Source organism: Chiloscyllium plagiosum, unplaced genomic scaffold (genome assembly GCF_037043375.1).
Source record: "Chiloscyllium plagiosum isolate Xiang-an unplaced genomic scaffold, Cpla_swu_hap1 HiC_scaffold_27, whole genome shotgun sequence".
Lineage (NCBI taxonomy): Eukaryota > Metazoa > Chordata > Chondrichthyes > Orectolobiformes > Hemiscylliidae > Chiloscyllium > Chiloscyllium plagiosum.
The window spans coordinates 32,788,174-32,803,802 of NW_028270165.1; the positions used below are offsets into that span (position 1 = coordinate 32,788,174).

General features: G+C 40.8%; 1 long non-coding RNA gene across 3 annotated transcripts in view; it reads left to right on the plus strand.

Moving 5' to 3' along the window:
• Nucleotides 1-15,629, plus strand: part of LOC148143537 (uncharacterized) — a 551,904-nt gene that overhangs the window by 458,491 nt on the left and 77,784 nt on the right. For all 3 annotated transcript variants that reach the window (XR_015751747.1, XR_015751746.1, XR_015751748.1), the window contains exon 5: nt 9,181-9,324. This is a non-coding gene — a long non-coding RNA (uncharacterized LOC148143537). The remainder of the gene's footprint in view (nt 1-9,180; nt 9,325-15,629) is intronic.

Consider the following 15,629-nt stretch of genomic DNA (forward strand, 5'->3'; position numbering starts at 1 on the left):
AATACCAAAATATTGATCACACAGATTTGAGGACGGTTAACAACACTAAATGTAAAGAGACAATGGTGAGAATTTCTGTTGATGAACGTGGGTCATTATTTCATTCCTGTGCTGTTTGGCACTTAAGTTCAAAGCCGGGATGCTGTCAAGTGCTTGTTGCATTTACCTGTGGACTCTTCACGATCTGAGGAGTCCCAGGTCGTGCTGAATTTTGTAAAATAATAAGTAGGCATTGCTAGTTCTGACCTTCTGATGGAAGGATTGTTCTTGATGAAGCAGATTATGATAATTAAACCTGCATCACATCCGGCTCTTCTTCAGTCCTGAACAATAATACCAGCGCTCAACTCACTCTCCTTTACCCAATATCACTCTGAAAATAACCGCACTGCCTAATACCCCATCAGGCGTTGTAACAGACACAAAGTAGGCTTACAATTCCCTCACTCTTCATTGGCTAGAAAAATATCTGAGAACTACTAAATTGCTCAGTCGCCAGCCCACAGTCTAGCATCTTGGAAAAAATAACTCCAATGGTCTGTCTTCTTTCAAAACCCTCTATCAAAACTAAATTAAACTTAATGCCCACCTCTCCTTGTAATGCCCAGTAGAAATGTAAGCCCAATGCCGTTGTTTTCTCAGTCTGCATTTCACAACGAAAATCCAATTCACCCCCCTCATCATTGCCACATACAGATACAGCCGGACCCCAACAGCATCAAGCAGTCTTGGGAGTCAAATGAATTCATAGCTCATGCTATTATCTGATCCTGCACGCACAATTCTGTGTCGAATAGACGGAAGATTGCCTCTCATTTCCTTGTGGCATTTTCGCGGTATAAAACAGATTCCAGTCTCAATCATATAGCTAATGGAGACATAATTTCCTGCATTAATGAATAGATAAATTTCATGCACCGTCTTTATAACCTTTGAGTTGCCGTTGTTTCACTGTTAAACTGAAAGTCTCTGCGCAATACTTGATGAGAATTCCTTTTGTATGCAATGGAGGAATTTGCTTCAGGGCAGAATACCTATCAAGGCGATTTAAACGTCCACAAAGTCAGTCCACTTTTCACTTCCTTCATTGAAATGATAAGGGATGTTTCATTGAGCCGCAAAGTGATGAGAACTATTTTCCTGGTAATGATGGTGGGCTTTCAATGTCATTCCTTTGTGATCTCTGTGCCCACATTCAAACAAAATGTCAGTGCTCATTCTCTTTTATTAGCCACTAGCTACTTTGATATTAATATTTCGCACATCGGAGCAAAAGATAAGGCTAAAGTTTTCACAAAGCCTTCAGATAGGAGGGCTTTGTGGATGATTCATTTGGCCTGTTCCAATGTTCTGAAAATGTGTTGCTGGAAAAGCGCAGCAGGTCAGGCAGCATCCAGGGAACAGGAGAATCGACGTTTCGGCTTCCTGAAGAAGGGCTTATGCCCGAAACGTCGATTCTCCTGTTCCCTGGATGTTGCCTGACCTGCTGCGCTTTTTCAGCCACACATTTTCAGCTCTGATCTCCAGCATCTGCAGACCTCACTTTCTCCTGTTCCAATGTTCCCCAGCCAATTCGATTCACTCCACGTCATATTAAGAAACGGTTGTAGACAATGAATACTGCAAAGGCTACAGGCCCTGAAAACAGTCTGGCAATAGTATTGAAGACATCTGCTCCACAACTTGCCACTTCCGTAGTCTCGCTGCTCCCGTACAGTTACAACACTGGCGTCTACTCGACATTGGCAGACATTGCCTACCTATGTCTTGTACACAATAAGCTAAAAAATCCAATGCAGCCAATCATCCTCCCATCAGTGATCTCTTGATCATTAGTAAAGTGATAGAAAGTGCCACCAACCGTGCAATCAAGTAGCACCTGATCAACAAAAACCTGTTCAATCATGCCCAGTTTGGGATAAGCCAGTGCCATTCAGCTCCTGATCTCATGCCGGCTTTGATTCAATAATGGGCAAAACAGCTGAATTCCAGAGTTATGGTGAAAGTGACAGCCGATGACTAAAAGCAGCATTCGACCGGGTTTGTCATCAGTGAGAATTAGTAAACTTTCAATAAATAAGGGGTAAACTCTCCACTGGATAAAGTCATACAGAACACACAGGAAAATGTTCGTGGCTGTGAATTCTGCAAGGTTCCTCAGGGTACTGTACTTTGGTCCAAACATCTTCAGCTGCTTCATCAATGACCTTCTCTCCATCACTAGGCCAGAAGTGGGGATGTTCGTGATGATTGCAACATCTTTCGAACTATTCATGACTCTTCAAATGCTGAAGCATTCCATCTTCAAATACAATAACATCTGGAAAAAATTACAGTCTGAGCTGACAGTTGTGAAGAAACATTCGCATCACACAAATGCAAGGCAATGACCATCACCAGTAAAAGACAATATAATCACTGCCTCTTGACATTCAATGCTGTTGCCATCAATATATCTCCCATCATTAATATTGTTGGGGTTATCATTGACCAGAAACTCAACTGGATTCACCCCATGAGCATAGTTGATACAACAGCGGGTCAAAGGCTAAGAATATTGCGGAACGTCGCTCACCTCTGACTCCTCAAAGCCTATTCAGAATCTACAAGGCGCAGGTCAGCAGTGTGATGGAGTACTCTACACTTGCCTGACAAGGTACAGCCCCGACGACACTCAAGAAGCTGGACATCATCCAGAACAAAGCAACCTGCTTGATTGTCACCAAAACCTGAAGCATCCACTCGCTTCACTCCCAACACTCAGTACCTGCAGAGTATACTATCCTCAAGGTGCACTGTGGAAATTCGCCAAAAACCTTCAGACAGTATCCTCCAAACCCACCACCATTTCGGTCTGGAAGTACAAGGATATGGGAAGACCACCACATTCAAATCCCCTGCCAGCCATTCATCAATCTGACTTGGAAGTATAGATCTGTTCCTTCACTGTTGTTGGTTCAAAATCCTGGAATTCCCTCCCGTATGGCATTGTGGATAAACCTACAGTAGGTGCACAGCTGTCGTTCAAGATGGCTGTTCACCAACAACTCCTAACGGGCAATAGGTATTGGAAATAAATGCTGGCCACCCAGGAACACATATATTCAACAAATGAACAAATAAAAATGAAAATAGGAGAGTGGTTTTTCATTAGGCATTTCAAACTGTCTCCCCTATTCAATGTGGTTATTGTTCTTCATCAAACTGCTATCGTGCAGCACCAGGAACCTGGTTTCAATTCCATGCTTGGGCAAGAGCCTGTGTTGAGTTTTCACATTCTCACCATGCCTGCTTTGGTTTCCATTGGGTTCTCTGGTTTCCTCCCACAATCCAAAGAGGTACGGTTACCATATTGCTTCGACTAAATTGCTCATTGTGTTCAGGGATGTGTAGGTTAGGTACGTTAGTCATGGGACAAGTCGGCTTACAGCGAAAGGGTTGTGGGGTGGGGGGGGATGTCTGTGTGGGGTGCAGTTCGAAGGATCGGTGCACACTTGCAGGGCCGAATCGTCTGTTTCCGCTCTTTAGCAATTTTTAAAAAGAAACAAACTACCCGCTCCTGCTTTCTCTCCATACTGTCTAAACCCTTTAATCCTCAGAACAATATCGAACTCCTTCCTAAAAACATTCAACGCTTGACCTCAAGTGCTTTCAGTGGCAGAATCTTTGACAAACTTCGCCATGATTGGCAGAAAGCATTTTGACTCATCTCAGTCTTCAACGTGTTACCTGTACCATAAATCTCTGACTCCTGGTTCTAGATTCCCTGGCCATCGAGAACATCCTTCCTGCGTGTGCCTGACCTGCACCTATGACAAATGCATCGATTTCTATGAGATCATTCTTCATTCTTCTAAACTCCAGTGAAAATAATCAATTCAGTCCAATCTTCCTTCGTACGTCAGCCTTGGCATCCCAGGGATCAGAATGGTGTCGAGATCGGTTAGAGAGAGGGAAAAAATGCGAAGTTTTACAAGTGTTCCTTCTTTATGATTGTGATTCATAAAATTGATAATTCAGTATAGATGTTCTTGGGCCAGTGATTAGAGATAATTTATTTAAAACGCCAACATGTAACTATTCCAAAGGAAAATCCAATTGCTTGTCAGACGTTTATATTGCCAGATCTTGCATTTACTATTTTCCATTTTCTCCCGAATGTCCTTGTGATCTCAGTTAGTTTCTGTATTAGTTAATATATCGCACGTTCAATTAATATGCACGCATGTTCAAAAGCTACGTCCACAATTTCATGAACTTGCGGAGTCTATTTCACGTTATTTTGCATTCTGTGCATAGCACAGTTTTTCTGATAAGGGCCAGAGTTACGGAGACAAATCAAATGTTTCTGTTTTTTTTTATTTGAGTTGAGATGTTATTATTGTTTCTCAAGATTTGGAGGATTCAATAACGTACTGGAGTGAACAAAGTTAGAAATGACACAACACCAGATTAGACTAACTGGTCCATTTGGAAGCATTAGCTTTCGAAGCGCTGCTTCTTCATCAGGTAGATGTGGAGCAGGACTATAAGACACAGCATTTATAGCAAAAAAGTTGCAGTGTCATGCGACTGAAATATATTAAACATACTTAGATTAAGTCTTTCATCTTTCAGAATTCTTTTGCGAGCTCCAGTCCGTTAATATGTAACTCCCAGAACTCCTTTTAAGACACATTCTCAACATAACTTCGGGTTTTCTAACAAAAGTTGTCATCTCAGCTCAGATAATGCATTAAAGGTGTAAGATTAGAGTCTGGTTGCGTCCTCATGTTGAGACAGACTAGTCATATTTCTGAAGTGGAATTTACAGGATCTTACATTGATTGACTGTAATTATGCATTTTTGAGCACAATAACGTACAATTTTGCTAATACCAATTCACCTCATAAAATTGCATGTGTGTGCATGCAGGAGGGACAAAGTAAGTGTGTGGGTGTGCATGCATGTGAGAGAATGTGCATTTGTGTGTAAGCTTGGTTAAGTATGTGGGTGAGTGTGATGGGTGTAAGCCTGTGAGAGCGTGCGGCATACATGGTAGTGAGGGTGGTATGTGGCTGTGTGTGCAAGTGACAGACAACTTGTGTATGATGGAGGGTCTGTGTTAGTGTGTGAGTATGCAGGACTGTGTGTGTGTTTGTGTGTGCATGTACGTGCATGTGTGTGTATGAGTGAAAGAGAGAGAGTGTAGTGCATCTGTAGTGTCACATGAACACAAAATCCTGGATGTGGCCATCCTTATGTGTAACAAAGTTGGCCATCATCCTCTGCTCAGTCGCTTTCAATTGTTGCTTGTTCAGAAGTCCAGATTGGAGGATGATCACCCGAACGTCCGAGGTCAAACGTCCCAGACAGCTGCCGTGACACGGTTGTATGGTGTTGTGGCCAACGTTGGCCTGAAGGTTATGCAGTTTGCTGCGAATAATGATCTGTTTAATGTTTGATGGTTGTTTAAAGGCGTGAAGTTAAGCATCTAGCCAAGACCTTTCCCCCACCTTCACTTCTTGCCTTTAAGCAAATACCAAACCCTAAACAGTTCACAGCGAGCTGCCCAGCCTTCGAGACATCATTGACAACATCACTGTAAAACCCTCTGATGGCAACTGCTGCAAGTCGTGTCAGAGTATCAACAAGCATACTACAAATGCACAAGGCGACATACACAAGGCGACATGTATGTGGCAGTACTTATATGTCTCGGCCAACGTTGCCTATCTCATACGTTGCAGGCAAAGATACCCTCAGACATGGTACATTGGCGAGATAGAGCAGACATTACAGCAACGGGTGAGTGGACACCCACAATAATCACCAAGCAAAGATGTTCCCTCAGTGGGGGACAACTTCAGTGGTCCAATGTATTCGGCCTCGGACCTTAAGGTGACCATCCTCCAAGTCGAATTCGGGAAATGCAACAATGCAAAGTAGCAGAGCAGAGACTCATAGCCAATTTTGACACACATGAGGGTGGCCTCTGTCGCGACCTTGGGTTCATGGCACGCTACAGATTACCCCACTGCACTATACACTCTCCCTCGACCACACACACACACCAGAGTGCGCGCACACACGCAAACAAACACACACTCCCACATTCTCGCACACTAAGATTGACTCTCTCTCATAAACCAGCTCTCTCTCAGGCGCACACACACACTCCGCACACTCACAACCACACACGCGCCGTCTCACAGGCTCATACCGCTTCTCAGTTACACACATAGTTCACCAAGCTTACACATGCAAGCACACACTCTCTCTCATGTTCTCACATCCACACGTACACACTCACATGCACACACTCGCAATGGCTCTGCAGCACACACGCACACGTAAGTTTATGAGGTGATTTTTTATTTGCAGAACTGAATTTTATTTTGCTCAAGAAATGCAAAACCAAAGGACAGTCCTTGTAAGACTCTGTAAATCCCACTTGAGAATTAGAACCAGTCGGACTCAAGATTAGTACATAGAAAAACGTTTGCCTCACACCTTTAATTCATTGCCTGAGCTGCGATGACAACATTTTTCAGAACAACTGAAAAGCCATATCATGAACATATGGCTTAAAAAAGGGGTTCTGGGATTTACATATAAACGAAACTAAGCTAGCAATTCTAAAGCATGAAAAACGTAATCTAAGTCGGTTTAACATATTTCAACTGCAATGCACTGACATATTTTGCTGTAAATTCTGTGTCTTATGGAAATGCTCGACAACCACCTGAAGAAGAAGGAGCGCTTGGAAGGCTAATGCTTCCAAATAAACCTGTCGGACTATAACCTTGTGTTCAGTGATTTTTAACTTTGTTCGTCAAGTTAATAAAGCAAAAAAATCTACATGTATTCAGAAGGGGCTGAGCTGACTGCCTTGAGGTATGATCAGTTATGGTTTTATGTGTTCTTGTATAAAGTTACAGAAACAGTCAAGGGAAAGCTAGTGACTAGTGACTGGCTGATTAACAAAGGGACATGGTCAGGAAACAGATGGAAGTGCCAACAAATGTTAACTTGCAGACATTAATTATATGACGATGGTGTATTGACTGTTAGGGAGCAACTTACAGTATGGAGTCTAGGGAAACATTTCTTTGGTAGAGAAAAATATCAGATTGGTAAATCTTTCCCTTTTTTTAAGCGTTTCATCGCTAAAACCATCCGTGTCACTTTCCTGGGGATATGTGAGCGAGATAGTTCCGTGATATAACAATGGATTTATTCATTTACATTCGTAAATTGTGTTTGGTTGGCAAGTAGGCAGGGGTTGTGTAAACTTCTTGTGAAATTTAATTCACTTTTCTCAAGCTTTTTAATCAACGTTTTCTGCGGTTGTGAATCTGAAGAATGATGAAGAAAGTAAATCGTAAAGAGACACAGAAACAAGTATCAGGAGGAGAGAGATAGGGATATGGTTTGTGAGAGGGTCTGAAGCTACGAAATGCAGAATAACGCGAACATACTGACTGAGGCACATACCTTTGATGACTTTGAGAATGGAAATCGTGAGATTTGAAAGCAGAATCTGCAAGTAAATTTTTTTTCCGAAAAACATTGTAATGATCTCACATTCCTGGTCTTGAAATAACGAACGTTACACTTTTTACTAATGTTGTTGCAATTAAATAATGTGTGAACCAGTTAGAAGGCACAGCATGTTGTTCAGCATTGAGCGACATGAAGGAACGGAGAAAGATAAAGATAATAGGTAAAAACGTTGAAGATATAGTAAAGGTGCAAAGAGACGAAGGCTACTTTGTTTTTCAATTAATAAGTCGGCAACTCAGAGGATGGCAATCCTGCCAAACGACACGACAGACGAAGGTTCGATTCATACTTTGGATGACTGCTTGTATGGAGCTTGCGCATTTTTCTGTCTTCTGCAGGAGCTATGGTTCTTCCACTGTCAAAGCAAGTGTATGTGGATTAGCCATGAGAAATGCAGATTTGCAGGGATGCAGTCGAGTGTAGGTCGGGTGGGATACTTTCAGACGTTTGGCTGTTGGCTCCATTGGCCAAATGTTCGGTTTCCACAAGATAGGAACAGTATGATAATGATAGATGGAGAGAGCAATGAGTCAAATGGACTGATATGCAGAGCAAGTAAATTGTTTGCTTTAGATAACTTCGCTAGTGTTGCATTATTTCTGGTCAATGTTCTTCCGTTGTCTTTGGAGGTGCGATCTAAAAATTTAAGGAAAAAGTAATTCCTGTGCTTTGACTTAAAGTACAGCAAACAGTTTCCAGAGACAAGGCATATCTTCTGTAAAGTACAGAACGAAGAGGAGCTATTTAACCTCAACCGTCTAAATGGTTATATCTTATAAATAGATTTTGCAGTAACTATCTCATCTTGCGGCCGTCATTCTAGAATTATATCGAGGGCATTCAGTAGTGAAGGTGTTATAACGACGTATACCATTCAAACTCTGAAGTTACCTCTCTCAAAAGGTAGTTGATTACGGGATTGTTAACAACTGAGTTCGCTAGATATTTGCGATATAGCTTTACACCATACACTGTCGAAGTTGTTGAATTTATTCAAGACTCAACTTAAACATGATTTTAAATCATGGAGGAACGGACCAAAGAATTTGAGCATCTTTCCATCAGTTCCTAAGCGCTCATATTACTTAACTTACATACATTAGTCACTTGATGGCACAAGATACTGTTCCTCAGATCAAATCTGAACGCATCAATTAATCACAGAACACCAACTGCACTCTGGTGATACCACAACACATCATTCTTTTTTCTACTCGATAACGATTTATTTTCCTTCAATGAATACTGAGAGAAAGATTCTGATCATGCTCAGCTAAAAGTGAAAGCAGTACACCTGAATTTATTTTATTTGAAACCATGTATTAAGCCCTCGAAACTAGCAGAAGTATTATGCATTAGCAATTTTCTGACAGTTTTCCAAGTTCATGTGAATAATAAAAAGCACGCCATTGAAATAGCGTCAAAGTGATGCATTCTGATTCTTGCATCCATAATACTTTCAGTGTATTTGACCCATTGTTTCTTGACTTCTTTGTATTAATTTCAGAATACTTAATCATAATTTTATATTATTGCTTGTTTTTAAGAAACTGAATTGGCTCTGAGCATGATAAACTGCTCAAAGTTCTTGTGATTCCCCTTTAGTAACATGAGCATATATTAATTTTTAACAGGAAAGGGCTCACAGAACGATAACTCTGAAGCACATTTTCTCTGAAATGTTCCAGACATGTAAGAAGGAAATTTCGATTTCCAGAATAGGACCCAACGAAGTTAGTATTGTCACGTGGGAGAAGCATCAATCAGTTTCCTTTTCGGTAAGTTTTAAACATTAAACTTTAAACTGAAATTACCAGACACTACATACTGAAATTCCATTTTGTTTGTTGATGTCAGTTTTTATTTTAACAATGATGCTGCATTTACATTATTTCTGGAGGAATAAAATAAAGCTGTGAACGATTTATTTTAAAATGGTAGCATGCTGACAATTGGCAGTACCTTAAAGCATTATGGAAAAATATGACGTGTGAAACAATAAATAATTACAAATAATCTTTTCACCATTACTCCGTCCAATCATTTCAAATTTGTGCCTCGCGAAATTTTCGAAGCTTTATTGCATGAATGATTTAATATAATTTTCTATGACACTTGTGTCAATTTTCTCAATTCATTATTGGGTTAATAACGTCACTTGTAGAATCATCAGTTTCTCCCCTTTACTTGGCCTTTTGGAAGTAAGGGGTTCACTTATCAATCATAGAAGTTTTCATCTCTGACCTCTTCTTTCAGCCAAAAGCTGATGGCTGAATATGGATCTCTGGACTCGCAACATTAACTTGGCTTTCTTCTCCACAGAGGGTGTTCTGAGTTTCTCAGACTTCCAGACTTGCAGCACCTACAACTTTTGGCTTTATGTTATAGTGATGAGGCTAGATAAATCTGTGGTCAAAAGTAATCCCAAATTGTTGAGAGAGTGATTTATACATACAGGTTTTCATCTCGAAACGTAGCAGTTCTTTTGCGTAGTTCACTCAAGAGTCAGTGAAATGAAGCATTCAATTCAATTCAATTCAATCGCTTTAGGTACTCAGTTTGTAGTTAATTACTTCGAACTGAACGGTGGATTTGCTGTGCGTGAAATTCTACGACACTAACTCAGTGCTTTTCTCTGGCTCTCCATTTTACGATGATTTGAACATTAAGGTCCTTTATCCCAAACCGATGAACTGTGTCGTCTGGAACTGAAACAGAAGAACACACAAGGGACACTAACGCGAATGGTCCCATACAAGACTCTGACCACACTGATATGGAATACTATTTTCCACATACCTTCTTTTTAATGAATCAATGACTTGAAGTCCCTTTCTGAAGCATTAGCATGTGCAGCAACAAGATATAGATTTCAGAAGTTCAAATACTGAGCTCATTAGCATTTCTTAAAGGCAATTAATTGTGCATAACTATTGACCATACCAGTATCACGCACACCCCAGGAGCGAATTCAACAACAAAATCAAACGTATATAATTGAAAGGGATTCCATTTACTTGACTGAATTTTACCACTTTATTCATTTGTGGCATAATGGTTACAACAACTCAGGATGAATTTTACAAACTGAGTCATTGAAGGAAACAAAGCTGGAAAAAATATTCTGAAAGTATTTGTTCGATTAAGCGACGGGAACTTCAGAGAAAACTGAAATAAAACTTCAATAATATTTGGAGTCATGGAGGCGTACAGCACGGGAAAAAAAAACTTCAGTTCAACTTGTCCATGCCAAACAGATATCCTGAACTAATCTAGTCTTACTTGCCAGCACTTGGCTCATATCCCTCTAAACCCTTCCTATTCATATATCCATCCAGGTGCCTTTAAAATGTTGCAATTGTACCAATCTCCACCACTTCCTCTAGCAGATTATTCCATACAAGCATCACCCTCTGACAAAGCAAGCATCAAAAAGTTCCCCTTAGATCCCTATTAAAGATTTCCCATCTCACCATAAACTTATGCCCTCTAGTTCTGGATTCCCCACGCTAGGGGAAATATTTGTGTCTTATTATTATGCACGCTCCCATGATATTATAAACCGCTGTTATGATTTTATGCACCTTAGCCTCCGACGCTCCATAGAAAGCAGCTCCAGCCTATTCAGTCAAATCCTCCAAAACCGGATACATCCTTATCAACCTTTTCTGTAGCCATATTTATTATAGTCCAGCGCATTATGTTGACAAAGTTTAACATTGCGTTGATCGACAAATAATTTTGTTTATAAGATAAAACAGGAGCAACGTTCAAAGTGAAGATGCATATGAATTATATCGTTGGATGCAAATGAATTTTACAGGCTTAGCAAGATGGCAGACGTTCTGATTGTTTGCTATTGTTCGTGTAAATATCACTCTCATATTAGCCTTATCTGCAAATCTCATGAAGCTATATTGTAAAGAAGATAAAGTACAAGTTTTAAGATACAAAGCAAACATTCATTTCTTTCATGGCTGAGGTGACACAAGGATTTTTCACTGTCCTGGAATTCACCCCTTTTAAAACAATATCGCTTCTAACATTCCGGTATAAATCAAGTCACATTGTAACTCTGGTAGATAGCAATTTCCAAAGATTGCGTCCAATTGATATGAAGGATAGAATTTCATATTTTATCTACAAGTAAATGCATTATGCAGGTGGCAATGTAAGTTCTTTGTTACCTCCTGTTTCTTGTAAAAGTCAATGGCTCATTTCAAAAATTTTTTGTCCAAGGGCCTCAGAATGTTTAATTTCATGTTCCTGATAGCTTCCCGGAATATATCCCCGCATAATGCTAAAACATGGTTTGAAACATTTATCCAGTTTTGGCAGTTTCTCTCCCGGCCAGATATGACAATCTTGAAACTATTTCTGGGTTTGCCCATTTGGCAAGGTCTTGAGATTGGCATTACATTTGGAAGGGAAAATACACAAAGTTAACATTCTTCTCAATGTGTATCCTTATATGTGAAAGCTTTATTGAAGATTTCCTGTTCTGAGTCATTGATGTACTTGTCAGCAACCTTTATCGTCGACCATTTCTTCCATCTACAGAATACCTTGAACAGGGACTCTGTGGTGTTGCGAACTAAAATGCAAAGGAGTGTTTACTTCCGTCTTTTAATTTTAGATTTGGACTGTTCTATTATCTATTTATTTGGCTTAACTCGATTATTTTTTGTTCTACGTGGAATGTCTGGATCTTGTATCGATGAGGAATTCAAGATTAATGAGCTGTTTGACATTCTGAGCTTCTTAATTATGATTTAAATACTGTGGTAGGAACGCTTTTCATGTTTATTTATTTGTAAATGCCTTGATCAATGTTAAAGGCTTGGATCAGAAACCCTGCCACTATTGTAATATCCGGCCTGATCATATGAACAGACAATCATTTATTCTGAGTGTATGTTAACTTATGTTTTGGAATTTCATCAGTTCATTGGTTTCTTGCATTTATGTGGAATTCTGCTTAACAGTAAACTTAAAGAACTGGGTGGCACGGTGGCACAGTGGTTAGCACTGCTGCCTCGCAGCGCCAGAGACCCGGGTTCAATTCCCGCCTCAGGCGACTGACTGTGTGGAGTTTGCACGTTCTCCCCGTGTCTGGGTGGGTTTCCTCCGGGTGCTCCGGTTTCCTCCCACAATCCAAAAGATGTGCAATTCAGGTGAATTGGCCTTGCTAAATTGCCCGTAGTGTTAGGTAAGGGGCAAATGTAGGGGAATGGGTGGGTTGCGCTTCGGCGGGTCGGTGTGGACTTGTTGGGCCAAGGGCCTGTTTCCACACTGTAATGTAATCTAATGTAATCTAATCTAAAGAAGGAGAATTGAATGTGCATGTTAGGAGAAGAAGTTAAGCAAGCAGTTCCAATCGCTTTTTTGAGATTTTATCTTTACAAAGTGCAGTTGCTGATAGTCGTGGCACTGGTCTATTGGCTTCAATGATGCACGTTCCCACACAAGCTGGAAGTAAATGTTTAGACGAGTGATGTCTCGTTCACTTATTGTAAGAAATATAGAATGAGAAACCAATCAGAAATAGGGAAAGACTGTCTTGATCTCACTGAATATCAAAAATCACAAATTAATAATATGAAAACTTGTCATGAAATGGGAAATGTTTTCAGGTTAACTGTTCTTGACTCGCGTACATATTAATGAGCAGCACGCTGGCTCAGTAGTTTGGGCAACATGGTGGTTCAGTGGTTAGCACTGCTATCTCACAGCGCCAGGTACCTGGGTTAATTCCAGCTTTAGGCGACTGCCTGTGCGTAGTGTGCATGTGCTCCACGTGTCTACGTGGGTTTCTTCCCGGTGATCGGGTTCCTCCCACAGTCCAACGATGTGCAAATCAGATGAATTGGCCATGCTAGTTTGCCGGAGCTTTAGTCAGGGGTAAATGTAGGAGAATGAGTCTGCGGTGGGTTACACTTCAAAGAGTCAGTGTGGGCTAGGTGGGCCAAAGAGCATGTTTCAATACTGTAGATAATCTAATCATATCATGACCAAATCCACGGAATTTTACAGGAGCATTTTGACAAGATGACTAACATCCGATTTCAGTATCATGCATCCGTCCCCAAGATTTATGAAACGCTTGAATAGACTTGTTCTTTCTGAAACAGCATGTAACAACATTGAACAGAACTATTTAAACCCAAATGTAATCTACACTTATGTTTTGATTAGATTAGATTACTTACAGTGTGGAAACAGGCCCTTCGGCCCTACATTTCCACACCGCCCCGCCGAAGCGCAACCCACCCATACCCCTACCTTTACCCCTTACCTAACACTATGGGCAATTTAGCATGGCCAATTCGCCTGACCTGCACATCTGTGGACTGTGGGAGGAAACCGGAGCACCCGGAGGAAACCCACGCAGACACGGGGAGAATGTGCAAACTCCACACAGTCAGTCGCCTGAGGCGGGAATTGAACCCGGGTCTCTGGCGCTGTGAGGCAGCAGTGCTAACCACTGTGCCACCGTGCCGCCCACATATGAGAAAAGATCATCCTTGTATTTAATATAACTAGTTTGGCTTTAAGAGAGATTTAAGTTATTTAAAGCAATTTCTTGGTTTTCTGCCCCTTTTCATTGGTAGTTACCCGAATAGTTTTCGATGCTCTTTATTATGTTTTACTTTGCAAAAAGACCAAACTTTAACTACTTTCAGCTGTCTTTCTCCTCGACGCACTTTGGCGATCTACAAATTGAACCGAAATAAGGGATATTAGAATGGAAGACAATATGTTTTCCTTTATTATGTTAAGAAATGTGGGCGCAAAGGAAATATAGTATTTAATGTCCCTTGTTGATTACCCTGAGATACGTGATCGACTTTTAACTGCAGTTCGAAATGGTTTCACAAAATGTTCAGTATGTTCTCAGCTGATACCAGACAGATACATTGCATCAAATAAGGCATAAGAACGACAACAGAAAATCCATCCCTGTGGAATCTGCATGACGTTGTCTCTGACGGTTCGATCCAGATTGAAGAAACTGTTTCACAGGCGAGTCAGAAATGAGCCTGACATTGCCGTATGCACGTAATCAAATGTCTCAAACACCTCCATCAACTTCTCTCAGCTATTTATATCCTATTTTTCGGGCATATCCAGCAGAGTTTGTGACGCAGGAAATCAGTCAGGTATGAGTTTATCTCACAATACAGAACATTGACTCTGACGTTCATGAAGTCTCACGGCATCAGGTCAACATTTTGCAAGGGATCCTCATCAACCAATTAAATCAGTACTCCTCCATGCTGAGCACGAATTGAAAAGAGAACTGGGGTGGCACGCAATGGAGTGACCAGCAAGAAGGAAAATTATAATTGACCTCGTCCTCACAAAGTTGTCTGCTGCAAATGGACCTCGCCATGACATTATCGGTAAGAGAGACCAGTGCACAGGCATGTTATCATAGCACAAATCATTGTCATTGTGAGAATAACTGCATTGTATTGTGTACAGTTGTCATGCTAAACGAGATGGACTCGGAACAGATCTCGAAAAACAAAACGGGGCATCAGTGCAGTGGCACATAGAAGTATCAGCAGAGAGCTTTTCTCCAACAAACTTGCAACCTCATAGCTCGGCAGAGCCAATTTGCAACAACAGCAATGGAAGGGGTTCGACACTGGTTCAATGAAATATGCATGAAGAAAGGCGAGGAGCAGCACAGGAATGATTTTACTTTCCTACTTATCCATACGACAGACCTTTCTTTCTATTTAATAACAAATACTTAAGTATCTGTATCTTGGTGACTTATACCTAAGATGTCTCCATTATGTGGCGACTTGCAAACAATTGTTCTCGGTTGAGAACATGTGATAGTAATGCTAATTCAGTTCAATTCAATGAAATTCAATTCAGGGATAACTATCTGGGTTCGATTTCGGCGACTGTCTGTGTCGAGATTGTACGTTATCCTTGTGGCTGTAGATTCCCCCAACAGTCCAAAGATGTGCAGGCTCATTGCGTTGCCAATATCACGATGTCCAACAGTGTCCACTGAACTGCATGCTAGGAAGGTTGGTTTTGGCAAAAGCTCCACTGTTGTATTGCA